The sequence below is a fragment of the Rattus norvegicus genome, chromosome 18 (genome assembly GCF_021556685.1).
Source record: "Rattus norvegicus strain SHRSP/BbbUtx chromosome 18, alternate assembly SHRSP_T2T, whole genome shotgun sequence".
NCBI classification, from domain to species: Eukaryota; Metazoa; Chordata; class Mammalia; order Rodentia; family Muridae; genus Rattus; species Rattus norvegicus.
In genome coordinates this window covers 3995001-4022938 of record NC_141551.1, presented here as the reverse complement: position 1 = coordinate 4022938, position 27938 = coordinate 3995001, and the positions used below count along the sequence as shown (strand labels likewise).

Genomic DNA, 27938 nt, shown 5'->3' with positions numbered 1-27938 from the left:
GGAAGGAGAATTAGGGCACTGTTAGTTAATACATTCCAAAAGGTTTTCAACCTGCAGTCAGGGTCTTAGGTCTGACACGGGGTGGTGGGCATAAAGACAAGAAGTGGCTCTTTAGGGGCTAAAGACAACTAAGAAAAATTGTAATTAGGCTCTGGACCCACAATGTTCCACACTCTGCTCAGTCAGTGAAGTCAAAAGTCAGTCAGCTTCTTTCCGGAAACTCACATTTACAAACTAACTCTGAAAAGGCTCGTTTCACACAGGTGTTGAGCAGAGGCACAGAGGCGCCAGGGGTCACTCAAGAATGATACGAAATACAAATGACAGGTTGTCCCAGATGACTTCAGATGGCTTACTGGTCCAATGCATCATAAAGAGTCCTGGGTATAAGGCATGTGTGTTAAAACTTAAGAGTGTGAAGCAGGAGACCCTGTCCCTGTCTCAAAAGACAAAGCAAAAGACAATCATATCTGACCTTCGGCCAAGACCAGTTGTTCTCAATTGCATTGTTCACTAGGACATAGGCCACTATGTGCCAGCTATGGCAAGAGTGAGCAAGCTCTAACCCAGAGATCTGAGAAGTTTCTAGTCTCGGAGGAGGCAAGAAACACGCGGCAGATGGCTTACTATAAGACGGTCAAATACCGGAGATCTATACTGTGTACTTCCAGGACTCAGAAGACAGTGATTAATCTACTTTAGGGTTTATCAGAGGCTTCTCAGCAGATGCTTGATGAATGTAGAGGCAGGTAGTAAACATATTCCAAACAGAGGGCCTGGCCTGAGCGGTGCTCCAGAAACGCCAGAATCCTCAGAGAGTATAGTTGCTCTGGAGACAAGCAGCCTGAAATGAGCTAGAGAACTGTGAGCGTTTTCTGTGCCTTGGTCTGGGCTACCTGGCCAGGAAAGTGCCAAGAAGATACAGAGGCAGGTCAGCTGGAGACAGATGTTCACTAAGGGACACCAAGACTCTGCTTCTTTCCCTGGGTTGACATTACTCTCCTATAGTGAGCAAGCAGGTGATAGGGTACTCCTTTATTCTAAAGAACTCACTGGGGGGAAGGGGTGGTTCCTTCAGTAAAGTACTTGCCAGATAAGCATGAAAACTAGGTTCAACCCCAAAAAACCCACAAAAGGAGTCTGGCCAGGACTATGACCTCAGCACTGGGAAGGCAGAGACAAGAAGGTCCCAAGGCCTTGAGGGCCAACCAGTCTAGCCTGACTGGTAAGCTCCAGACTTAACCAGAAACCATCTGAAGACCTAAGATGGAGATCAATAGGGAAAGACACCAGATGTTGACCTCTGGGACATGGAGGAGCTGCCTGCAGTAACCATGGCAACCTTGCCTTCAATGCCAGAAGTACTTCTGCCCCTAAGCACTGTAAATACAACATTCTGAGAATGGCACTAGAGCCGCCATGTGTGGCAGACAAGGGCCGCCTTTGTAACAGTTGAGTTTCTTCACCACCCAAGCCCTCACAAGACTAAATGACCACTGGTCAGTCAGGTCAGTCTCTATTGGTGCCAGGAGGTAATAACCATCATTTAAAATCTTGTCAAATAGTAGTCTTTAACATCTATGTCTTACCCTGTGTCATTTAGTTGTCTTTCTCCCCTTAGCCACCATCCTGCATGGTTTTCCATTATAAAAAGGAAGAGAGACCAAGCTCCAGATTCTAGCTACTGTTTAATGGGGATTCTGACTGATTCTGTTTGTATCACATGGCAACCCCTAAACCAATCTCAGACTGGCCACATTAAGTCATCAAGGGAACAAGACAAGGCTGGCATGCCCACTGAACACAGGAACATGGAGGAGAATGGGTGTGAGCTAAGAGATCTTCAGAATACCCCATTGGAACAAAGGGTTCAGCTATAGTGGGAGAATACAAGGCTGGATCTAGAACCAAGGAAGAAGTCTACTGGTTGACTGCAGTGACCATAACCAACAGCGTCAGCATCGATTCAAGGGCCTGAGCTCAACAGTTCTATCTGAACTCAAGCAAGGTAACCTGGGGTCCAGCCCTGCTTTTGCTGGATGACGATCCTGACAGGAACACTGACAAAGTAACCTGCCATTGCACTGCCAGGTGGGATGAGGGAAGTGCCTCCCGGACAGGTGACCAGGGACAAGGCTCATGCAGATATGCTGGCCGGTTCTCACATGTCAGTCTGAGTGACAGCCAGTCGGCCTTTACCTCCCTCTGTGCAAATCTCAGCTTCTAGACAGGGTGGAGAGATATAGAATCTGCAAAGAGGGCTGAAAGTAAAGGTCTTTGCACAAGAGGGTTCGGCTCTGGATGCAGCTCTGGGTAGTTCTGTTGACCCTAATTGAGTTGCTTTGTGTCTCAGCTTCTATCGTGTCACTACCAAATGCAAACAGAGATAAAGTCTATTTAATGTGCAGAAGTGCCATGTCATCCAATGACAGGACTTGTCACTCAATGTGTGGGACTCTGCAATGGAAAACAACAATTCCTTCATTAAACAATTATGAAGAATTTCAACATCGAGCCTGGAGCAGCAAGGACTGAGCCGCATGCTGGAAGCATCTAAGGACAGAGCCCTGGGTGGCTGCATCAGCCGTGTGCCTACAAGGAAATGAGAGTGGCAGTATATCCTAGCTCTATGTGTAGAGCTCAACAATATAGTGGGTACTGTCCATCCACCCATCCATCCACCCATCCACCCATCCATCCATCCATCCATCCATCCATCCATCCATCCACCCATCCACCCATCCATCCATCCATCCATCCATCCATCCATCCATCCATCCACCCATCCATCCATCCATCCATCATCTATCACCTATATCTATCTATAATCTATGAGTCTATCACCTAGCTAACTAGCTAGCTCTAGGTCTGCCTTTTCTTTCCTCCCTCCTTTTCTTTCTTGGCTTCCTAGCACTGTGCTCATTTTCTGTGGTTACCCCTAAAATATACCACAAATTGTGTGGCCTGAGGGGCAGAAATTTACTGTTTTCAGTTTCCTGAGGCCATATTAGGTTTAGACCTCATTTTAATCTGATGACACGGGCAAAGACTCTACTTCCAAATAAGGGCAGATGGGAAGAAAGGTGAATTGAGAGGGGAGAGAAGAAACAGTTAAATCCATCACAAACTCAAAGCCTCTGTCCTACTTCAGAAGCAAGCCTGTGGAGTCTGAGGAGTGGCTTGGGGTGTGCTCTGGTCTGCTCTCTTCTGGCTCTTCATTCACTGTCCCTCCCTCACTGTCCCTCCCTCACTGTCCCTCCCTCACTGTCCCTCCATCACTGTCCCTCCCTCACTGTCCCTCCCTCACTGTCTCTCTCTCATTGTCCCTCCCTCACTGTCCCTCCCTCACTGTCCCTCCCTCACTGTCCCTCCCTCACTGTCCTTCCCTCACTGTCTCTCTCTCTCACTGTCCCTCCCTCACTGTCCCTCCCTCACTGTCCCTCCCTCACTGTCCCTCCCTCTCTCACTGTCCCTCCCTCACTGTCCCTCCCTTTCTCACTGTCCCTCCCTCACTGTCCCTCCCTCTCTCACTGTCCCTCCCTTACTGTCCCTCCCTCTCTCACTGTCCCTCCCTCACTGTCCCTCCCTCACTGTCCCTCCCTCACTATCCCTCTTACTGTCCTTCTCTTACTGTGTCACTGAGTTAGTTTCTCTGCTGCCTGCTCTTGCAATGATCACTGCTTGTTCTCCAAGTCCATCCTCCAGGTCCTAACGTCTCTTACCTCCATATCCAACACATGTTGAAGCTGGGGTCTGATCCTGTAACTTGCAATCAAGAGCTCCACTGCTATCATTTACCCCAGAACTGGATAGGATGCTGCACTAAAGCTCAGCTTTGTGCCCACCCCCAGCTTCCCTCCACTTGTCTCTGGGGTCCTGCTGCTGGCTCAGTGGAGAGACCTGCCTTCCCATTGTCATCCCATCCCTGCTGTCATCAACAAATGCAGCCTCCGACATGGTCAGGCCAGCTGTGCCTGTACCCATTCCATGGGCCTTGTGTGCTTTGGAGCCCAGTCCCTGCCACAGAAATGTTTGCCTCCCCCGACCTGAAGATGTAACTGTCTGTTCTATTGGAGCCCCTTGCTCACCTGTTATCTTAGAACCCCTATTCCTCCTGTCCAACCCTGTCTGTACTAGAAAATTCTGAACAAAGGAATAGTACCAAGAAGCCCAATTCCAACAGCTGATGCAACCTGCCAGCCCACCCAGGTGTGCCCACCTAGGTGTTCAGCTGTACAACATGTGTGGGACAATCCCAGCCCCTGGCTGATATGCCATCACTCCTTGCCCTGGATCTATCAAATGCCCTCACCTCAGCCTGAGTGTGGTACTTCTCTGGTCTTGTTCTCTGGGGCTGTGAACTGGCCTAGGAGCTGTTCCCAACAAATCCACTTTTATACTTTTCCATTGGGCTTGGTTTGGCTTATTACAATGGCAGAGAGGCTTATTATCTGGGCAAAAACCTGTTACCTTCCTTCCCTTCTCCTTACCGGAAGCACTTCCTTGAGGCAACTAGAAGACCAAATGACAGAAACAAAAGGACATCTGACTTCAGAAGAACCAGCTTTGACCAGTGAGAATCAGATGCAGCAGCAAAAAAATCACTTCTGCCATTCTCTCCCTGAATGATTGTTTTAAGACGCGGTGGTTCCACAGGCCCCATCCAGAGAAATTAGCATGACTGACAACAGGTGGCCTTTGTCATCACCCCAGGCCAGCATGTCAGGTATTGCTCTATGTCTGAGACAGCTCTCACTTCTCTGGGATAGAGCCCTCTACTTTAAGCTTGCCTTGGCTCGCCCTCCCATGGACGCCTCACTAGTCTCCAGAGGACTTCTGCACTCTGGTCCAGGAAACCTAGGAGCTTTTGGTAGAGGCTTCAGTCTAGAATGTGGGTAGGAAAGAGAAGAAACCACTTCATCAGACCCATGTACCCATGGCTGTCAACTTACCTGGGGTGCAAACACAGAAAACAGCATAGAACCAGTGGGCTGGGTGTGCCATGAAAATATCAATTATGTCACAAAGCCCTCAGAGAATCAAGGCAACCATCCAAGATGACTCAGGAAGGAGGCTGAGAAACAACAGGTATTTCACGTCAGCAAGTGAAGGCAGCTGTGGAAATGGACACAGGCCGCATGTATACTCAAAGGGTGTGACTTAGTTCCCTATCATTATAGGTTCTCAGGGAGCAGGATAGAGATCAGTGTTAGCACTGTACATAGCTTATCCTTTTAGAAGGCCATGCTCTTCCTCTATAGAACCAGGGAGGTGTGTACAGCTCAAATGCCAGAGCTATACTAGAGAAACAACTCAAAATACAACTTCAGTAAGAGATAGGTATCAGTCATACAAATGCCAACAGATGGTCAGAGATATGCAACACCTTTCTGTCTGTCTGTTTGTCTCTATCCACCTATATCTACATCCATCTATCTATGCATCCATCCATGCATCCATCCATGCATCCATCCATGCATCCATCCATCCATCCATCCATGCATCCATCCATCCATGCATCCATCCATCCATCCATCCACGCATCCATCCATCCATGCATCCATCCATCCATCCATCCACGCATCCATGCATCCATCCATCCATGTCTTTTGCAGGGCTTGGGATGGCACCCAGGGCCTTCTACATGCTGGGCAAGTGCTCCACCATGGAGTTACATCCCCAGCCTGACATATATATAAATCACTACAGCTGCGGCTGCTGCTGCTTCCTCCTCAATTTCCTTCTCCTTTGTTTCTTTTGTTTTCATGGAGGCTCATGAATTTCTAAAAGCATGTAAGTAATTACTAGAGTATAAAACATACAATAAGCAGGGGGTTTCAGAAGGGAAAACAGTTCTGTCAATGACTAGTCCTATGGAATAGCCATGAACAGCCTTCTTGGAACCCAGGTTCCCTCATCTACAATATAGAATATAATGTTCCCTGCTTCCGGCATTATAAATACAAAGAGAGCCAGCATGTAGGAAGAGCCTAGGGCTGGTTGAGTGGCTCCTAAATGAGCACTACTGTCATCATTGGGAACCCCAACTGAGAAAATATTTCTGAGACTGGGCTGTAGGCAAACATAGACCATTTTCTTTCTTTCTTTTTTTTTTTTTTTTTTTTGGTTCTTTTTTTTTCGGAGCTGGGGACCGAACCCAGGGCCTTGCGCTTCCTAGGTAAGCGCTCTACCGCTGAGCTAAATCCCCAGCCCCGACCATTTTCTTATATGTTCTTTTGTGTGAGGCCCAGCCAAGTACGAGTGCTGACACTCCTGGGTTGATTCTGGGTTCCATAAAAATGCAAGCTTAGCAAACTGTGAAGAGCAAGCCAGTAGCAGCACCCATCCATGGCCTCTGCATCAGCTCCTGACTCCACATTCCTGCCCTGTCTGAATTCCTGTCTGAGTTCCTTCAATGATGAACAGTGATGTGGAAGTATAAGCTGAATAAACCCTTTCCTGCCCAGTCTCCTTGGCCATAGTGATCCATCACAGCAATGGCAACCAGCTAAGAGCAAACCCTTACAGCATGTGTACAACCCTGCAGCATCCTGCCTTAGCTATCTCTGTCCCCACCTTCCTCAAAGAAAACAAATGGTTTCTCTGTCCTAAAGTGGTTCAAGGCAAAATCTTTGACATCCAGTTTCTTCCTAGAGGACTTTCACCTATGACCTGAAACACAGAGTTGAAGCCCTGGTCTTCCTGGAACAAAATAGTTCTCAAATGTTTGAGAACATGAAATCACAAATGTCAGTTCCTAGGAAAACCTTGTCCTTGGCAATCTCTGATTTGGGGGACTGAGACTTGGGGCTGCACATTTTACATTCAGGTACACACACACATACACATATACGCACACACACACACACACACACACACACGCACACGCACACACACACACGCACACGCACGCGCGCACACACACACACACACACACACAAATACAGTGCCAAATTTGGCAAGAATATGGAGAAAGTGAATGTCCTGTAGATAGCCAGTACTGATGGAAAACAGTACAGCCACTTCTGAAAACGTTGGCAGTCGTTTCTTTAAAGCTAGGCATATAGTTGGCATGCTGTCCAACCACACAGAAATCTCCAAGTCAACAACCACACGGCTTTATAGTCATCCCAAACTACAGCACACCTAGCAGTAAGATGTAATGAAGTGTTGATCATCACAACGACATGGCGGGCCTCGAGTGCATTATACTGATAAGAAGTCACACCCACTGAAGGATTCCATTTCCAGAACACTTTGGACATGACAGACTGAAAACACCCTGACCAACAGTGCCTTATGGGAGGAAGTGTTTATTTTGGCTTATGCAGAGGGATAGGAGTCCATCTTGGAGGGGAGGCATGGTTGACAGTGACAGACATGAGAGCTAGAACAGGAAGCAGAGAGAAAACAGGAAGTAAGACTGCACAATCAAAGCCCAGCCCCAGTGACACACTTCCTCGAGCAAGGCTCTACGTTAAAGGTTCCACAACTCCCCCCAGCAGCATCACTACCTAGGGACTAAATGTGCACATGTGTAAACTCATGGGGAACACTGGTCATTCAAGCCACCATGTGGGTTGAGGACGACAGCTCCAAGCTGAGTGGGTGATATGTCAAGATGGCGCAGTGCAAAGGAGACTTTCAGGTTGACAGAAGCATTTTGGGTCTTAACTGCAGAAGCGACCATATAAATCTCCCACACAGGGTACTAGAATCAGTGTCCTGAGAGAACTTTGGAACATCCTCAGACTCTGCAATCACTGACATCTGGGCCAGCAGCCGGCAGTGAATCAATCAGGATCTCTGAGGGTGGAGAACAGATATTAGCATTTGCCAAGTTCTCCAGTGATGACTTAGTGCAACCAAGGTCAAGGTCTACTCCTACAAGGCCTTTCGTAGCTTCTGTGAGCGAGCAGCAGAGCCGTGGAGGCACAGCGCAGCAGGCTGTGTCCACTGCAGCAGCACAGTGACAGGATTCTAAAGCCTTGACCCTGGGCCAACTGATACTTCCTAACGGCTGCTGCCTCCCTCAGTCAGTGTGGGCATGAGCCCTGCGTGTCCTGTAGAGAAGCACGTGGATTCAAATCCGGCTGAGGAATGCCCTGGGTAAGTTCTCTTTGCTTCTCCCAATCCCCAGACAAGTACAAAGATCTGTTTGTTTTCTGTTTAAAGTTCCTAACAGATTTCCCAAGCGCTCTTACAGCATCTGCCATTCTCACTGATCACACAGACGCAGTCTGAGGCCTCTGCTTACTGCAATCGTCTCTGTCTTACCTCAGAGGAGGGCACTAAGGACAAAAGCAAGGTGCTGTTTAGTGAAAAAATATGTATTTACATTTCTTTCTATGTCTCATGCCGAGATACCTAAGGACTGATAATGAAAACGTTCTGCATGGACAGATTGTGTCCCAGTTTTTTTTCATTTTTATTAAATTGGGTATTTCTTATTTACATTTCAAATGTTATTCCCTTTCCACAGCCCCCTAACCCCTCTCCCTCCCCTTCTATAAGGGTGTTACCCTCCCCATCTTCCCTTATCTCTTGCTGTTTTCTTTCTACAACTTCAGAACCTTTTAGGAATTCACAGACCTAATAGCATAAATGTTTCCCCAAGAGACAGGAGAAATGATCCAGCCATTAAGGCACCAGCTGAACGGTCATAAAGACTGGATTTGGATCCCAGCACTTATGTAAGAGGGCAAGCATCCTGCAAGTAACTGTAACTCCAGCTCTGAAGAATTAGATAGAAACGTTCTCCTCCACATGTATACCCACACATCTATGTCATGTACAGTCATGTACACACATACATATATATGTGTGTGTGTGTACAAATATATGTATATGTACATATATGTGTATATAAACAAATGTGTGTATACATATTTATATATACATATAAATATATATACAAATATATGCATATATAAATATATATTTTTAAGAGAAACTTGCCCAGCCAAGTCTCAGACAGAAAAACCGTGTTAATTTTAGCAATTTGCTTCTGACTGATATGAAGCTTTCTATTTGACAATCAGTGTCATCACAGGATCCCTCAAAACACACAGCAAATGGAGTTTTTTTTTTTTCTAACCTGGTTCCCAAGATAAGTGAACTGGTTGTCGTTTAATTTTTAAAAGGTTTTTGGCTTTGATTATGCTGTGCAGTGTAACAATTACCCAGAATAACCACTGCTAATTGTGGCATTCTTCAAATATTTATGGGAAGTGAACTTTGACTTCCTATTTCACTCACAGCAGCAAAAGGGGAATGGGGGATTCTATTCCAACATCACATCGGGACAGCTGTGCTCTGAGCTTCGCACGAGTCTTAACAGAAATTCATGGTGATTTCACTTTTGTCATTTTCATACATGTCAAACAAGTACAAGTTCAATGTCCACAAAGCAACTGTCTACTAAGTCACTTGATGTATAAAGGAGGGCTATGGGATGGGGACACAGCTGAGCAGCATAGCAAGTGCCAGGCCCTGGGTTTGATCCCCTGCGCTGCATAGACAGACAAAGGTCAGGTTCTAACTCTTTTTGGCAGTTGTGGTTATGGATACTACAGGAGTTTGTTGAGCATCTGTGGAAATGTCATACCATAGCAGAGAGTTTATGTTAACGTAACATTAATGGATACATTTGTACCCAATCCTCCTTGGGAACCTTTGACATGTCATATTTGTGTTAAAAATTTTAGATGAACTTTCCACAAATGGCACAGACCAAAAAACCTCAAAACAAACAAAAACCAAAAACCAAAAAAAAAAAAAAAGTTTTCATGGCTCATAGAAATTCACAGTGAAAACGTCCTTTTTATTACCTTCAAAACTAACTTCACATATGTACAGTGTGCAGACTGAACCTCATCTTCCATAACCCTAATAGCAGCACCCCATGCCCACAGCTCCCTCTCTCTGGGACACTGTTGTCTGTTTGCTTTGTTTTGTGGCCCACCAAGGTTAGCCAGGGCCTTCTGTATGTCCGTGGGCTTGAAGTTTACTGTGGGGTGCTGGTGAGCTCAGCAGAGGACACACAACTAAACACAGTGATTCCCCATCCTAGACTCTAGTCTGAATGCATTATTTCCCTTATATATCTTGTCTATATTATATCCCAAAGCTTTTTATCTCTTTTGACTCAGTTTAGAATTTTTTATTGGATATTTTTAATTTACATTTCAAATGTTATCCCCTTTCCTGGTTTCCTGTCCATAAATGTCCTATCCTATAACCCTTGTCCCTGCTTCTATAAGGTTGTTCCCCCACCAAACCACCAACCCCTTCCCAGCTCTCTCCCCTGACATTCCCCTACACTGGGAGTCCAACCTTGGCAGGACCAAGGGCTTCTCCTCACATTGGTACCAACAAAGCCATCCTCTGCTCATATGCAGCTGGAGCCATGAGTCTGTCCATGTATACTCTTTGAGTGGTGGCTTAGTACCTGGGAGCTCTGGTTGGTTGGTATTGTTGTTCTTTTGGGGTTGCAAACTCCTTCAACTCCTTCAAATTTAACCTGTCCATTGATGCCAAGACAGAAACCTCAAACGGAATTGGAAACACCAATTCCTCTTGATAAGTCATTTGTCACAACAGTGGTTTGAGACATCTCAGGGGCAACCACAGTACTTGCCTTTTCTTGGCTGGAGGCAAGATTGCTCTTCCAAAAGACAAATACAGCTGTGAAAGGGCCAGAGGCAGGGAGGGAGCCAGGCAATAAGCACAAACTCTGAAACAAAGCCGTCATTTCTCCTCTGAAGATTGAGCTGACATTCATGGCTGTGGCTGTGGCTGTGACTGTGGCCGTGGCCGTGGCTGTGGCCGTGGCTGAGGCTGAGGCTGAGTGAGGTCAGACTCTGCAGCTGGCCCTTGTGTGTCCAGGAGCCACGCAGTCACCTGAAGTGGCTGAAGTGGCTGGCAGCAGGCTCTGGCAAGTTGCAGTGACTCAGTAGCTCCGGGGGTGGGGGGGAGAGAGAGAGAGAGAGCGCGCGTTCAGGCCTTGCTTGTCAGGCAGGTTGCCCCACTCATAGCCTGACAATGTCAAGCCGGCATAATTACTACTAAGGCACAGCACAGAAAAGCAGCTACAATTAGAGGGCACTGGAGCAACGCCTTTTTTTGTTTCTGGAGAGAACTGAAATTACCCAGCAGCTTTCTCTGCCACTTTGCATCTGTAATCTTTTCAACTTATTGTAATGTGTAATTGTGCACTTATTTTTAAATTTCCTTTCTCTACAGCTTTGGAAAGAAAGCACCACACATCTGGTTTGATCACTACTGCACACATACACCTAGGACATCACAAATAAATGACTAAATATGGCCCCTATTTTAAGACCAGGTAAAGACAATTCCATCAGCTACACAACGCACTGCAGAATACAACTTGGCTCCCTTTGTTATCATGTGCTAACTGGGAGCTGTGGCTTGCTGCCACCCCCAAGCCTCATTTGACTATCCACAGCACAGGATGAAAAACCATGGTGAAAAACCAAAATGCAAACTGTGAGGTATGGCTCCCATTAAACACGCACCGTTTTGTACCACTGTACAACAGAAACATTGTGGGGCTGGGAGATAGCTCACCTGATGAAGTGCTTGTCTTGCTGTTCTGGAATAGTTTCCTCCCAGATTAAAATGTTCCATCCTGCAAGGAAGCTCTTTCAGCAGGAAGGCAACCAACTCAAAATAGCTTTAGGAAGTCCCTGAAATCAACCAGATTCACTAGGTCCCTCCCCTCCAGAGTAAGCAATAAAAGCTGAGCATTCCTCTCAGACTGAATGAAGCTAAACTGCAAAGAAGACTCAGAGAAGAGAAAAGCTGAGACCAGACCAGCTGACCGCAAGAAGCAAGCACCAGCCAAGCTGCCTGGAGCGGGGTTTAGACCAACTGAGGCACCTGAAAAGGTCACTTTCTAACACATTGAGCTGCCTGCAAGCTGTGCAGTGTGCTCCAGGCTCCCAGTTCTGTGAACTGTCACCCATCCGGGAGTGGGTTGTGGTGACACAGCTGCCCTTGAGTTGTCCCTAATCATGTAAGTGACCCCTCACCCATACTTCTGTAAGCAACCCCACAAAAACACATTGTTCACTAAGAGTCACTTGAGTGGTATACTTGGGTATACTTTGATGTGTCATGAGTTTCCTATCTGGGGAGAGTAGGCATGTGTATTGTTCCTTTCCCCCAGGAAAAGTTTTGTCCCACAACCTTGAAAGTACAACGACCTCCATTCAGTCCCCAGAACCCACATCACAAAGTGGTGTGTAGCAGGGAGCACTTGCAATTCCAACACTGGGGAAGAGGAGACAGGCAAACTGACCAGCTGACCTAGACTACTTGGTGAGCTCAGGCCAGTGAGAGACTGTCTCGAACAAACAACTTGGACATCACCTGAGAAGCAATACCTAAGGCTATCTGTCCTCTGGCCTCCACTCACAAGCACACACATATATGTGCACACATGTAAACATGCATATACACATAGATATACATGCAAAAGCACACACATATGCATACACACAAAGGGGAAAATGGACACACTGTGGGTAGGACCATCTGTATTTGCTAACAGATGGATGGCCACAGTACTTCAGTTGGACAATAGAACTTTCAAACATACTTTCTTCTATTCACTGAGACCTTAGTCAGCCAAGTTAACTACACAATCATCTATGCTTACAATGAATTTCTGAGTCAAACCTGGGGAAAATGACACAGTGACCTATTTGTGCTTAGAATATGACATCATGTCCACAGAGGCAAGACTCTAAAACAGAGGTTCTCTACCTGTGGGTTGCAACCCCTTGAGGACTAACAACCCTTTCGCAGGGTTTGCCTAAGATCATCGGAAAACATAGATATTTACACTTACGAGTCATAACAGTAGCAAAATTACAGTTATGAAGTAGCAACAAAAATAGTTTTATGGTTGGGAGTCACCACAATATGAGGGCATGTTTTACAGTGTCACAGCATAAGAAGGTTGAGACCCTTCCCAGATAACCTCAGCACTTCCTGGGTTCTGGGAAGACCTGCACCTAGCTCCTGTGTAGCGACAGGGAACACGCCACCCAGACTGAAAAGCAACTAGTTGACATGCTTTGACTATGTGTAAGTCAGGAAAGCCATAGCCGCCATCAAGATGCTGAACATATGCATCATCACCTCAGCAGTTTCCATAGCTGCTCTGTCATCCCTCTGTCCCATTGTCCCCAAGCCCTAACCTGTCCCCAGATGCCACCCATTTGCTTTGTCGCTGTAAGTTGGACTTTCATATCAATGGACTCTTACAGGACAGACTCTTTACAGTGTTCGTATGGCTTTCTTTCAGCATGAGCATCGAACCTGGAGCACGGACTGATAGCTTACCTCTATTGCTGAGCAGTGCTCCATTAAACGGATATATTACAGCATACTCATGTATCCATGGCTCTCCTTCAGTTTTTCCTTTTACAGATAAATCTGCCTTGGATGTTTAAGCATTTGTATCTATAGACATTTACATCCTTTCTTATGGTTGGTTATCAGGGTGAATAGATTATATGATCAATACATGCGTATCTGCCAAAGAGCCTGCCAATCATCTTCCTAAGTGAATCATTTCCATCTCCAACAGTGGCACAGAAATTTCTATGCTGGATTAGCTGGACATCCAAATGCACCAAGGCCTGGCATGCCCAAGAGGTGTGCAGTGCCCACCTCGTAGGGTCACTCTCTGTATTTCTTTTGGGTAATAATGTTGAGAACATTTTCACATACTTAACTGACATGAAAAACATAAGTGAATTTGTCTGTTCAACTCTGATGTTTTGGGGGTTCGATTAAAGTGTGCGTGTGCGTGCGTGCGTGCGTGCGTGCGTGCGTGCGTGTGTGTGTGTGTGTGTGTGTGTGCGTGCGCGCGCGAGTGCAAGTATCTGAAGAAGCTGGAAGAGGGCACTAGATCTCCTGGAACTCAAGTCACAGTTGGTTATGAGAAACCAGATATGGGTTCTGGGAACTGAACTTGGGTCCTCTGAAAGAACAGCAAGTTCTTTTCATCACTGAGCTAGTTCTCAGGCCCCTACCTATTGCTTTACTGCACTGAGAGCTATTACATATGCTGTTTACCGTCCTATCTTCAGACCAACAATTTACAACTCCTTCTCCCATCTGTGCCTGCCTTCCCCCCTTTCAATGAGAATAATTTCGATGAAATGCAGTCAGTTTCTTTTCTGAATAATTTGGTGTCACAACTATGCAACTTTCCTTTAATGCAACCTTAACTTTAAACAAGTGTTTTCCTGTAGGAGTTACACAGTTAGGCTTTACTTTTAGATCTAGGGACCATCTGAGCACATGGACATCATTGTCCTGCTGCAATTGCTGTGTGACATCACTCCTGCCAAGCTGTGAACAAGCACGGACTTGGATGCTGAGCCAACAACAGAACCAAGAAGGAGAGCACCAAAGTCCAACTTGGTGAGCCAAAGAGTTTCACTGGAGTTTCTTAAAGGAATTACTACAGGAGCACAGATGACTCAAAGACGGCTATGTCACCGAAGCCCAGCAGAGCATGGGTGACAGCTCACAAAGCTGGGGACCTGGAGCGTACTGCACAGCCTGCAGGCAGCTCAGCAGGTCAGAGAACCGCTTCCAGCAATTCAGTTGCCCTCTGCTTCCTGCAGACTACCATCTGCGTCAGCCACAGTCTGAACAGACTACCATCTGCGTCGGCCACAGTCTGAACAGGCTACCATCTGCGTCAGCCACAGTCTGAACAGGCTACCATCTGCGTCGGCCACAGTCTGAGCAGGCTACCATCTGCGTCGGCCACAGTCTGAACAGGCTACCATCTGTGTCGGCCACAGTTCTGAACAGGCTACCATCTGCGTCAGCCACAGTCTGAACAGGCTACCATCTGCGTCGGCCACAGTCTGAACAGGCTACCATCTGCGTCAGCCACAGTCTGAACAGGCCATTTTCATCTAACCATCAGGACAGCTCCATGACAACCAAGTGGGTACTGTCCTCTGCTTTATATACATTAGGAACAAGAGACACCACAGGTAAGTGACCAGCCCAAGGTCATGCCTATTGCCCTGGTTAAGAGGCAAGCTCATTTACACTAATGCACATTCAATCATGTCAGTAACATCACTCCTTTAAGGGCAGTTGGGAGTAAGCAGCAGGCTAACATCTTTGAAAACACGTTCCTTGTAACACAGTGAACAGATTCCACATAATCTGCACCTGCAACCTTCTTCACTCTGAAACATCTACCATAGGAATGTCTCTTTCTCTTTTTTTTCGGTGTGTTAAAGCAAAAGTCATATATCCTTACTGTCCTTGAGAACCAGGCCCCTAATCTCTTTTCTTGGCTGTCTGCACAGAGCAACCTGGCTGCCAGCTCCTCTTCCTCCTCAGATCTCCCTTGTACTCCAGCTAGGCCTTTCAAGCTGGTCAGATTCGGAGCAAGTGGCCTTCACACAGCCAGACTTTGACTAAGAGCTTGCATTTCACTTGAATAAAATTGTTTCAAGAGGCATGGGATTTATGCACAATTTTTAAAATTTAGTGCTTATATGCAGCTAAGTACTTTTAATGTAACAGAGAACAAAGCCAAAAAGTAAACTATGTCAGTACACTTCAGTGCATGTCCCAGAAGGCACAGTGGGACAAACAGGAAAAGGATGAACAGGCTGGGGTTGGGGTGCCAGCCTGTAACCCCGGCACCTGGAGACTGAAGGAGGCTAGCCTGGGGTACACACCAAGGCACCACCACTAACATCCGAGCAGGGGTGGGGAGCTGCCTCAGTTGGTAAACTGACTGCCTTACAAGTGAGAGAACCTGAGTCTGACTCCCAGAACACATGTAAAAATGGCAGGCACTGTAATCCCAGCACTGCGGAGGCAGAGGCAGGCAGACTCCTGCCGCTGGCTGCTAGCCAGCACAACCCAGTTAGTGGTTCTGGGCCAGTCAGAGGCCTCATCTGGGTGAATACTGTTTCAGCAACGACACTGAAGTGATCTTTAGCCTCTACGTGAACACACACATGCTCTCCCATGTCATGGTGCCACGAGGAGATCAAGGAACAACTTGGGAGTTGGTTCTGTTCTTCCGACACAGGGTTCCCAGAGATTAAACTATGGCTTCAAGCTATGTAGCCAAGGATAACCTTGAAGTCCTGATCCTCCTGCCTCTACCTCCCTAGTGTTGAGATTACAGGAGTGAACTATCAGAAGACTGCTTGGTGTAGTGCTGGGGACCAAACCCAGGGCTTTGTGCTTGCCAAACACACACTAAGCACTTCACCAACTGAGCTGCATACCAAACATAGCACGGTTCTTTAAGGTGATGAATCCCTTCCAATTAGCATAAATCACAATGCCATTTAGAAATAGTCATTAATAAAGTATGTAATTTGAAACGATCACATAATACTTAAGTTGCCAGAAACCCATGAAGAACATGTTAATTACTCACTTGAGGAAGATGGGTTTTTAACAGTTTGTAAACTTCCCAGAAGCTTGGAGTAGGAAGCTTAGCCTTCCTAAAATAATTCTAGACTGGTCAAAAGCTGGGTGCAGTGATAGGGGAATATAAGAACCCTGGAGCCAATAAAAAGACTATCTTACCTGAGTTTGGGTGTCCTATGAGGCCCCGAGAAAAGGAATTGTTTATTTTATAGTCTGGAAAATGGTGCCCTCGTGGCCATGTGCTTCCTTGTAGCCATGCAAGCTCTGTTTCAAAGGTGTGGGGCTGGGTCCACCAGAGAGGCCTTAGGAGGGAGAGAATCGGAGGAATGTCCTGCTAAGGCACATGATAGTACTGGTTCTTAGTTATCACCGGCTGCTGTTGTAACTACAGAAGTTAGTAACTCAGCATACACAGTCACCCTCCCATGGCCCTGTCACCCAGAACCCACCACAGGTCATCTACTAAACCCAGTCGAGTCCCCCCGACCAGACAATAGGAGACGACTTAAGCTTAAAAGTCTACTGACGTTCCTTGGCATGTGGCCTCTCCTTTCATCTTCAAAGCCAACGAGTGTCACTCCTACCCCACCAGCCCTGTCCCCAAGGCTCTTTTTGTTCATGCACAGGAAAAAGCCCACATTTAAGGGTCTATACAAAAAGACTGAGCCCATCTGCATAACCCAGGATATGTTCCCCAACTTAGGATCCTTAGTTCAATCTGTAAATTCTCCTTTCCTCAAACGAAATGAATGAGCCACCATTTTGAGACCAAGAGCACAAGTGAGGATGAATGACGTTGGTAAAGCTGAAATCTTGGACGGGCTGGGTCCGTGATGGTGTTGCTGGGAAGCTGAACCAAGTCAAAAAGCTACCTGTCAGGACATGCATGTAAGACCGCAGTAAGACTGCAGTAAGACTGGCAGGGTGGCCCAGGAGGGAAAGGCACTTGCTGCCAACATTCATGACCTGAGTTGGATGCCTGGAACCCGTATGGTAGAAGGACAGATTGACCTCTCCATCGCACTGTGACATCCACACTCCCCCTTCCCCTCATCACACAAAATAAAAATTTCAAACATCAAAGTTTTTTTTTTTTTTTTTTTTCAAAAAAAGCACTGATGGAAGTAAGCCATTTTAAAAAGATGTCTGAATGAAGACAATCAAACTTTGATTTCTTTAATGCTACATGCAGCTTGCCTGGATTTCTGTTCCCTGCAGTAGAGCGCATCTTTAGCAGATACTGATAATTCAAATTAACATTCAAAAGCTGAAGGGTCAGCCATGAAAATGGCTACGGAAGAGCACAGAGCTACAGTGGGAAGGTGAGGGCAAGTCTACGGAGTTGGGTGAAGAGAAGGGAGACAGGGGGCCTGAAGGACGGGGTGTAGCACGATGGGTGCACTAGGGTGGAGACAGGGTCCTGAGGCCTTGTTGTAAGGAGAAGGTGCTTTACTGTAAGAGAAACTTTACACATCTTAAGCAAAAGTGGAATAGGGAAACTGCAAGACCTGTGATTTTCACCAGGCCACTGGAACAGTTATTCAAATTCTGTTGGAGCCTGAGACCACAGGCCTCAGTCGTCCATCAAGACAGGCAGAGTTCATCACCAGAATAAAAAAGGCAAACAAATGCCAGGCCTCCACTTGGTACCAAGCAAAAGCATGTTTGCCATAGAGTTGCCATGAAATACCAGCTTAGGCCTTAAGGCCGGAATGTTTGCGAACGGGGAGGGAGGATCCAAACCTAAATGAAGCTAGGACTACTGGGATATGAGACAGCTGCCCAAATGAGAGAGACAGAGGGAGTTGTTGGGAGGCAGGGAGCACAAAACCGAACTCACTTCCTCTGCTCTCTGTTAACCTGAAAATCACTCATGTTGAAGGCCACACGGCTGAGCACTACATGATTAGCCTCCCACTTAGACAACCCTCTGACGTGTACTGTGACCACTGTTGCCTAGGTTACTTCTCAGAAACTTGGATCCAATTCTGCCTAACCTCTATTGAAGTCTAAGACATCAGATGGACGACTAAAATCTCATTCTATTGCTTGTCCCCTCTGTGGCCTCAGAGTGCTGATGTATTCTGGCAAGCATTCTGGCCTGGTACATGATAGGCTAACTCTGAGTCAAGTCCACTCAGGACCTGCTCAGTTACAGCTGGCATGGTCAGACTGCATCAAGCTGGCTTTAGGAGAGGCCTTCCAACACCTGAGTTGTCAAGAAAGCACAGCAGGGGAAAGGAGGCACACTCACTCCAGTGATACCTAGGCTACTGAACCCTGTGTTCTATACTTATAACTCCTAACCCACACATTTCTCAAGAGATAAGGCCCTAGGAGAGAAAGCTCTCTATAGTTTATCACCAATACACGCACGCACTATATACACCCACACCCCACTGTATCTAATTACAATATCATTCCCAACCCACACCAGGGTGAAGTCACTACTCACCAACACTGGGATGAAGGCCTCATTGTTCCAGATTGTATGAGCCTGTCCCTGCTCATAATGACAGTGTCTTGATTAGTTTGTAAAAACTTTGAGCAAGATACAAGCTATTCAGGAGGCCAAGGCAGGAGTAACGTAAGTTCAAAACCTTTCTGGGATATATGAGAAATTCGAGGACAATCTGGCAACTCAGTGAGATCCTGTCTCAAATGAAAGGGTGAAGAAAGGGGTCTGGAGACAGAACTCTGGCAGCACCCTTACCTAGCAAGCAGGAGGTCCTGAGTTCACCCTCTAGTAATGCACAGCAAAACATGCTATAACAAAAGCTTTTAAATGGTGCAGCTTCGCAGTGCAGCGCACACAGTGCAATAGCATCTAAGTGAACATGAGTCCATAGACATAAAAACCTGCTATGCAAACTCTTCTGTCGACTGCTATAATCCCTTTCCAGGAAAGTATGAAGTCTTTCTCTCCTTTCACTTGATTAAAATAAATGACAAAGGCATATTCATTGTAGCATGCCTTGAACAATTTGTCTCTTGATAAAAGAGTCTTGACAGACATGATCTGTCTGGGGGTGGAGGGGCAAGAAATTCCGGTAGTCTGCCATGGGATGAATGACTTACAAGAGCTAGAACTAACGCAGGGACCTGGCTAGGGTGGCCTCTGGGAAAGATGGACGGCCTGACATGGGGCGATTAGTGAGGATGCTCATCTAGGACAGAGCTGAGGAACAGCAAGAGGCAGTGTTGAAAGGACTGGCTGCAGGAATGACGACGAGTGACACACAGGAGCGTGGCCTGAGTGGCACTGTAGGGGACAATACTTTGTACAGAAATAGGAGCATCTGGGACAAGCAGATGCATATATTCTGCTGAGGAGGTCTGGTTGGGAGAGACATAGAGACACAAAAGAGGGAGATGGGTAGGATTTAGCAGATGAGAAAATCTATGAGGAGAGCAGGGGTGGTCCAGCCTGGGCACTCCATACTGGACTTTGTTACCACCTCATTCTTTCTTGTTATTTGACAGCAACAGGAGCAAGGCCTTCCAACTTGCCTGACCAGCTGCTTCTGGCTGCATGAGTACTCTCCAGAGGTCAAAAGTGTTACCTTTAGACAGAGTTACCTTTAGAATGTGGTGCATATGGGAGCTCCTTAAGTCCCTGGAGGCATACCCCTGCAGTAGACAGCAGCTCAGTTTCTCTTTCTATTCTGACTTGAGGTCTGAGCATGTCTCTGATACGTGTGCCTCACCACTGCATTTACAACACATAGCCTTGGACTTGAACCTCCAGGACTGTGTACCAAGAGAAACCAACCTCCTTATTCTTCATAAGTAGCCTGTGTGGGGTAATTCATTATAGTGATAAAGGCTAAAGAATATGCCTGCTGTACTTTATCCTTTCTTAGAAGCCTGTGTAAGTACAGAAGGGCTAGGTGTGCTGTCTAGCAGAGTATCTCACTGGACAGGCCCCACAGACACCCCCAAATCAATTATTTAGACACGAAGTATTAACAGTGACACTCAGAGCTCAATATGGACAGCTAAGTCTTGCTAGATGACAGATCACTGAAAGCTGGCGATATACTGGGGTGATTACGCTTCCTTTGAAAAGTGTATCTGACAGAAAGTGAGGGGCTTGGGTGGTATTTTAATGTTAGGAATTTGGACAGCCAAACGCTGCTTTTCTGCCTGTGTTCAGAAATCACTTCAAACAAGAAGGGATTAGAGCTATAGGATCAGAGCTGAAGCACTAAACTCAGGGAAACGCTAGCTGCTTCTCACTAACAAGGTGACAGGACAAAAATCGTCCAGGAAACCCATGGTCCTGTGAGCTGGAACAGAGGGGACACAGGCTGAATAAAGTTATTTTGGTAATTAATTACTGTTTCCAAATGAAGTCTTTGGAGTAATTATCTGCTGTAAGCATGCTGATTTAGCTGTTGAGCTGACTTTATTCCTGATGTAACAGATATCATCCACTGGTAATGTCTGAGTCCTAAGGCTAACATACTTTGGTCACAGGACAAGGAAATCAAGCTGGTACTGAGCTAGAAGTTTCTTCCCAGCTGGTCGGTTCTCACAGTGCTGGATGGTGCCATGAGGTCACTGGCTGGGGTGGGGAGGGGCACAGCAACATCACAGTCTTAGAAGCGAGCCATGTGAGTGATAACCATAACAGCATCTTGTTTAGGATTATTACTGCTATGATGAAACACCAGGCCCTAAGGAACTGGGGACAAAAGGGAGATTCAGTGTTTACTTCCAAATCACCATTCATGACTAAAGGACGTCGGGACAGGAAGGCAAGAGCTGATGCAGAGGCCATTAGAGGAGTGCTGCTTACTGGATTGCTCACCATGGTTTGCTCAGCCTGCTTTCCTTTTCTTCTTAATTAATTTATTTACTTTACACTCTAATCGATCAGGGCCTCTCCTCCCAGCCCTTCCTCAGTCTGCCTTCATACAGAACCCAGGCCTGCCAGCCAAGGGATGGCACAGCCCACAGTGAGCGGGCCCTCTCTAAGAAAATGCCCTACAGGCCTGCATGTAGTCTGACCTTATCAGGGATTTTCTCAATGAGGCTCCTCCCCTCTGGTGACTCCAACTGTGTCAAGCTGACAGTAAACTGTCCAGCACACATAGCAAGATATACCCATGAGTGTAACAGAGGAGTGTTATGGCATAACTAACTGGTTTCTGATTAGATTTAGGGGCTGTGCTAAGGTGGGGGGGGCACTTATGACTGTTATTGAATATCTGGCCCAAAACTTGTGGCTGAGAAGCTCACAGGCCCGAGGGAAGAAACTATTACTCTTATCTTGTTAGATGGGCATGGTATCAAATTGCATTCTCAATATTTAAGTACAGCTGTCAGCCCCCTTCAGAAAACTTTCTTTCTGTAGTTGACATCAGTTAATCCTCATGAGTCAGAGCACAGAGAACAACTGTAGCTGTCTGCATCTGGCCTCTGCCCAGGCTCAGATGGGAAGAGAGACAGTGAGAGCCAGAGGACAGGGAGGACGACTGTGAAGCAGGACTTCTGGACGTGACAGGGCTGCTGCACCCATGAACCCCTAACTGTGATTTCCTGTACAGGACCAACCCAGAGAGGGAAGGTCTTAAAGCCCACTCCAGCTGAGATACTCATGGCAGCTGGAGGCTGCTGGGAGAGAGGGCTGTGGCCTAGGTAGGCGGATCACACTCCAGTGGGTGACCCTATACCCTGGAGTATAAAGGTGGCACAAATTGGACTTATTAATCTACAAAACAAAGAATTTGAAGTTGGAAATAGGATCTGGAAAGAAGAGGTGTTGATGAAAGGGAGAGGAGGGGGTGAATATGATCAGAATACACTGTATATATGAATGAACTTCTCAACAATAAATAACTGTACGATTATCCATCTAGGAGCTGGGAAACACTCTAAAGCACACGTGTCACATGCCCACTGCCCAGAGGGGAGGCACAGCTTTCTTTCTCACAACCATTCCTAAGCCCTTTAGATAATTATGTAAATTAACACCACTACCTTCTTCTCACCACCCAATGCCATCAAAGCTAAGTGGTGTATGAAGAATGGTTGCTCTCTGGCCCTTGGACAGTCCTCGTGGGTCACGTTACTCTTCTCTCCATCATTAGGTTCAACTGGTTTGGATCCTGAGTTTCTCCCCAAGTTCAAATCCCAGTCCTCACACTGGGAAAAGGTCCTTAGGTGGTTGTGACATGCCCTGAGGGGATTTCAGAGACCTAGCTACTTTCCTTTATCTGTTTCTACCTGGTTCATGTGTGTGTGTGTGTGTGTGTGTGTGTGTGTGTGTGTGTGTGTGTATGTGTGTGTGTGTGGTGTATGTGTGTGTGTTGTGTGTGTGTGTTGTGTGTGTGTTGTGTGTGTATGTGTGTGTTGTGTGTGTTGTGTGTGTGTTGTGTGTGTGTGTTGTGTGTGTATGTGTGTGTGTGTGAGTGTGTTGTGTGTATGTGTGTGGTGTGTGTGTGTGTGGTGTGTGTATGTGTGTGTGAGTGTGTTGTGTGTGTGTTGTGTGTGTGTGTGTGTGTGTGTGTGTGTGTGTAACTTCATGTCTTTTACCATATAGATACTATACTATCTTGCCACAGGCCCAAAGCAAGAGCCTACCCATCATGAACTTATGCCTCTAAAACTGAGCCAACATAAACATGTTTTCTTTCTAAATTTGTTTATCTCAGGTATTTGATGGGAAGCTAATATGAATTTTGAAGTCTTGTCTTTGAGACTACCAACCAACAATAAACAAAGTGTGAGGCTTTCTCTGAATGGTACTGCCTGCTTTTTAAATGTTTACTTTTATTATTTTGAATCATATGTGTGCGTGGAAGGTATGTGCATGAGTGCAGGTGTCTGCAGAGGCCAGAGGTGTTGGATGCCCGCTAAGCTGGAGTTATAGGTGGCTGGGAGCCACCCCAGGTAGGTGATGGGACTTAAACTCAGTCTTCTGAAAGAGACTGGAGGATACATGTTCCTAAGCACTGAGCCAGCTGCTGGTTCTGTGGGGTTTTTGTTTGACTGTTTGTATTTGTTTTTTGATGGATGTTAATGCCAGGTTGAGCTGGGGGTACATATTAAAACTGACTGAGGACTTGGGTCTGAGGAGATGGGTCAGTTGCAAAGTGAGGGGTGAGCATGAGAACCTGAGTCTGACCTCAGAATTTATGTTAAAGATTAAAGATGGGCACAGTGACACACACTTGTAATCCCCTCAGGGGGACAGGAGACAGACAGACCCCTGGGGTTTACTAGATAGCCTAGCCAAACCAGTGAGCTTCAGGCAAGTCAAAGACCCTACCACATGCACACATGCATGTTCAGGCATACATATATATGCATCTACACATCATACAAATAAAACATAGGTTATTGAGGTTTGGTCTTTTGCAGTGTATTGTAATGCTAAATCCTGGGCCCCAAGGACTAGTTGCCCCCGGCATGAGAGAATCCACACATAGACCCCAAGCGATGCTATGTAACCTCCCCACTCAGGTTAACCTGATTGGTGAATAAAGATGCCTACAGCCTGTAGCTGGGCAGAAGAAAGCTGGGTTTGGGTTTCTGAGCTTGGGATCTGAAGAGAGACCAAAAGGAGAAGCAAGAGAGGGAAGGGGGAGAGAGAAGATGCCGTGTGTTAGGTGAATCAAGAAAACATGGCCCCGAGGGCTGGCCAGACGGAACATGGCAAGTAATACCTCAGAGTTATTGATGGAGAAGTGGGTCCTAACGGCTCTGAGGGCAGATCTCTACCCAGTTCTAGTGCACTAAAGGGCATATTTTTATAAATATAAAAGCTGTATGTCTTTTATCTGGGAACGGAATGATGAAAGGCAGGGTAGAAATGCCGACAGATCATTTAATTCAACAGTAGGCTTTTGTATTCAGGCACGGGAAGGCAAATCTATAATTGAAAAGATAGCTTGTAGAACCTCAAGATTACAAGAGGAGGAGCACGCCATGAGGGCCTTTATTGTGGTTCCCACGGGAAGGCAAGGCACACAGGAGGCAAGCTTAGCATGGACTAGTTTGCAGACTCTACAATGGCAGAGCTACTCATGGTGGTCTGGTCCTCACGCTGGGGTGAGCAGTGCAGTGGAACAGCAGTCCTGGGTGGGAAAGTCCAAAGTTAGAGTTGGGTAGGAGTGTGTGTGGCTCATACCCATGAAAGGCGCTCAGGGTGATCTCCATTTATTTTAGGACATTAGCTGTCTCCAAGTGTAACAAAATCCCCATGTTGGTGTCAGAACCCCCTGGCTGATCTAATTATATAAGGAATGGCCATGTAACTTTGGGGGCTTATTCTGAGTCTCAGTTTCCTCCTCTGGCTTTCAACCTGACCTTTTGGTGTGAATGAGATGCACAGGCAGGGGTCAGCAGCGACTAGTGCTCTATTTACTGTACATGTCTTTACTATAAGTAGCAGGGCCATGAGCACTCGTAAAGACACAGGTTTAAAGGGAAGGATCACTCCCTGGCATTGCATGATGAAGGGAAGGTGTGCTGTGTCAACATCTGGCTCTTCTAACTAGAAAGTGGTCTTCTCTGTAACCATAAGTTTCTTTTTCCTTTCTATTATTATAAATATCCATAGAGGCACTGGGCATAGATCTGACAGTCATTCTTATGAGTCCATAGATTGTGCTGAATGCATTTATCCTGGAGACCCAAGAGAGTAAGTTGTTTCCATACATTGCACCAAATAGATGAGTAACTCTGCTTTCTCTCAAAGTCTTCCATCTACTGATAATGGATCAATTTCCCATTAGCCTTTAGGAGTGGTGCTAGGAAGAGTTAGGTCTGGAAATCTTAGCATTTAAGTTCTCTCCCATGTGCAGTTTCTTCCTATCCTTCCTTCAGTGAATATTTGCTATGCCCAAGACACTGTGAGGAAGCAACTTACATAGAAAAATGTAATGGACGGGAGCAGGACAAGCACTGCTTTACTGTGGGAGCCAGTGTTTGCTCTTCTGTGACGTCTCCATTTCTGTAAGTGTGTAAATAAAATAATGAGTGAAATACAGAGACACCCAGCTGGAGTCCAAAACCAGAGAATGGCTGTCGCAGACTGCAATTAATCTCCTCTGTCACAAACCTACCTCCTTTCCACCCGAGGGCTTTATCCAGGGTAATTATTCTGCATTGCATCACACCAAAGGAACAGATGCTCTCAGGCTAGTACGATAATTAACAGCATTACGACAGCACCTCAAATGCCCATCACTAGCTGACCCTGCTCCTCTGATCCAGAGTCAGTGGCAAGGGAGGTTCAGAGCCAGGGAGGGGCTCTTCACAGATGAGCGCTGTGTGAGCTGAGGCATTGACGAGCCTGGCAGGTACAGGGCAATTCTGCACTTCCCTGTATAAAAATGACTGCAGTACAGAAGAGCCCAAGAAACATCATAAAACTGCCCCCCAGTGTCCTTTGTGCAGTCTTGAAAGGGGGATTGCCAAGAAGGTCAGTGTGCTGAAGATGTGGCAGAGATGAGCAAGACCCTTCAAGAGAGACAGAGAAAACCTCATCTCTTTCCTACAAGGGAACCAAAAACAAGATTCCAAGGACCTAGATGAGTACAGGAAGCTTCAACCTCCTCATTCTGAGTAGTGCTCAACCTCCAAGTACAAACATCTAAGCTTCTCTACTGCTGATGCTGCAAAGAACCTAGCAGGGATGTGTGGATGAAGAGCAGCCTTAGGAGACGCAAGGAACTGAGGTGATGGAAATACACAAAGGCTGAAGGAAAGTCCAGGGCAGCAAGGAGGGCAGCCATCCAGCCTGAAAAGGAAGAAAGGCAGGAGGAGAGGAAAATAAACCGAGTAAAGAGGAAGAGGATGGAGATGTTGGCGGTCAGTAAATAAGTCCTATCAGAGTTTTCCCACATCAACGGCGCAGTCCCATCCCCTGCGTATAACTCCTTTGTGTGCATGCACGTGCATGTGTGCATGTGCAGATGTGCATGTGCAGAGGGCAACATCAAACACCTTCGCTCTCACTCTCACGTTAGTTTTGGAGGCAGGTGTTGTGTGAACTTTGAACCTGTCAGTTTAGCTAGCCTGGTTGTCCTGCCAGCCTACAGATAGATCATCTCTGCATCATCCTCCAAGCACTGGATTACAGGTGTGTGCCACGCCCATCCTTTCTCATGGGTGTTAGCAGGACTCAGGTCCTCATGCCTGTGTGGCAGTCACTTTACTGATGGGAGTCATCTCCCCAGCCCCTGCACTCCCATCTTTTAAAGAAAAAACTGAAATGGAAGGCTATGTAGATTTTTCCTTAAAGTGTGCAGTGTCTGGGCTGGAGATGTGGTTCAGTGGTTACAAACACTTACTGTCCCGAAGGGGATCTGAGTTTAGGTCTGAGCATCCATATGGGTGGCTCGATCACCGGTAACTCTAGCTCTGTCGTCACGGATACCTTCTTCTTGCCTCCATGGGCACCAACATAGCATGTGCACTCTCCCTATCTCTCCCTGTCTTTCTGCCTCTCTGTCTCTGTCTCTTTGTCTCTGTCTCTGTCTGTCTCTGTCTCTCTGTCTCTGTCTCTCTGTCTGTCTCTCTCTCTCTCTCTCTCTCACACACACACACACACACACACACACACACACACACACACGCCCACACTAATCTTTAAGGATGTGCAGTGTCTCCTCCTCTCACATAGGCAAGATACCACAGTCCTTATTTTTAAAAGCCACAAACCCTGCCTTATAAGATAGTTGTCGTAAATGAATGAAAATTTAAAGCTGGTTCTTGGTGCATAATGCACACTAATTACACACAGGGTGGGTGGCTTTGCTCCAGCTCATAAGAAATCATTGTTTTGGTAACTGAATACCACTACGACTGAAAAAAAAATTTAAAAAGGTTGTAGCTGTTGGCACTCCCAATTCCTCTGACTAAATACATTAGAAACAAAACAAACAGAACAGAGCAAAAACAGACATAAAAAAAAAAACAGGCTAAGATCTGTCTAAACTTGGTCCCCAGAGCTTCCCTTCATGTGAACACCAGCCGAATCAAACTAGTACTTTGTACCGCTCTCAGTATCCACTGCACTTCAGTCATCCCCTCTCAGCATGGCGCGGATAACATCTGCAGTGAAGTCAGTGGACCTGGCTTCGGCAAAGTGCTCTGCCTCCCAGAGCTAAACTTTGCCTTCTTGAGGCAGGGCTGATGGTACCCATAGCCGCAATGCGCTTTTGACTGGTTCAAGGCACCAGGCCCGGCCTACATTGCTTCCAGGGTCTCTAGGGCTACTGTAGCTTCCCTTGGAGTATAGAACATCTTTGCGAATTCACCTTCCTTGTGTCTAAGGTTTGAGTCCTGTGCTCTTTATATCCTGGGGCGAGAAGTGAACCTGGATCGTACATGTTGTTAGTTTTCTTTTCTTTTTTTTTTTTTTTTCTTTTTTCTTTTTTTCGGAGCTGGGGACCAAACCTAGGGCCTTGCAAGCGCTCTACCACTGAGCTAAATCCCCAACCCCGTTAGTTTTCAATTCTATA

General features: G+C 46.5%; 1 protein-coding gene across 1 annotated transcript in view; it reads right to left on the bottom strand.

Annotated features, from left to right (window-relative positions):
- Nucleotides 1-27938, bottom strand: part of Ttc39c (tetratricopeptide repeat domain 39C) — a 119339-nt gene that overhangs the window by 90981 nt on the left and 420 nt on the right.